The sequence below is a fragment of the Penaeus monodon genome, chromosome 13, assembly GCF_015228065.2.
Source record: "Penaeus monodon isolate SGIC_2016 chromosome 13, NSTDA_Pmon_1, whole genome shotgun sequence".
NCBI classification, from domain to species: Eukaryota; Metazoa; Arthropoda; class Malacostraca; order Decapoda; family Penaeidae; genus Penaeus; species Penaeus monodon.
In genome coordinates, this window is record NC_051398.1 from 9,700,451 (window position 1) to 9,701,548 (window position 1,098).

The following is a 1,098-nucleotide window of genomic DNA, read 5'->3' on the forward strand; positions in this document are numbered from 1 at the left end:
GAGAGAGAAGGTGGGTGTGAAGAAGAGGAAAAGAGAGAGAGGGAGAAGCAGGGCTGGAAAAAGAGGCAGAGAGAAAAAGGGACTAAGAAGGGACAAGAGAGAGATAGAGAGGGAGATAGAAGAAGGAGGGTAGGAAAGGGAGAGGGAGAAGGAGGGTGGAAAGGAGAAAAAGAGGGAGAGAAGGAGAGATAGAGAATCGGACACATAAATTAACAGAGAAAATGAGTGAACGAAGAAGAAACAGAGAGATGAGGGACAGAAAGAGAATCAGAGAAAATAAGCATATGAAAGATTGAGGAAGACCAAGAGAGAATAAGAGACAGAAAGAGAATCAAAGAAAATAAACGAATGAGAGAACGAGGAAGACCAAGAGAGAATGAGAGAATACAGGAAAGAGAGAGAGAGAGAGAATATGAGAAACACAGATCAGAGAGCAGTGGCCTGAGCGCTTTTATCAACTCCCACCGGAATACAGGCGATAAATAGATACATCACCCTTTGGCAACACCGTCCTCCTCTAGCGCAAACACCCTTTGTCTTGCTCGGACCTTTCGCAAAGCTTCTTTATCTCCAGACAAACGTTTATTTATTTATTTTCTTCTCGTTTTCTTCTGTCGGTTTGACTGTGAGTTTGTCTGTGTGTGTCTGTGATTCTGCTTCTGTCCCTTTCATCTACTCTCTCTTTCTCTCCTTTTCTCTCCCGTTTTCTCTTTCTTCCCGTCTCTCTATATTCCACACTGATTTTCTCCCTCCCTCTGTCTTTCCCTATATTTCACGTTCTTTCTCCGTCCTTATGTCTCTGGCTGATGTATTTATTTTGTATGTGTATTTTTTTTTAATTTCTCTTTATGTCTTTTATAAATACCAGGTATGTATTTCTATCTATATTGTTTTATCCATAACTACTGTTTATTAGTTCTGTGTCTATGTCATTTTCATTTCTCATGCAGATTTTTTTTTTTTCTCTCTCTCTCTCTTTCTCTCTCTCTCTCCTCTCTCTCTCTCTCTCTCTCTCTCTCTCTCTCTCTCTCTCTCTCTTTCTTTCTTTCTCCCTCTCTCCTCTCTCTCTCCTCTCTCTCCTCTCCTCTCTCCCTCTCT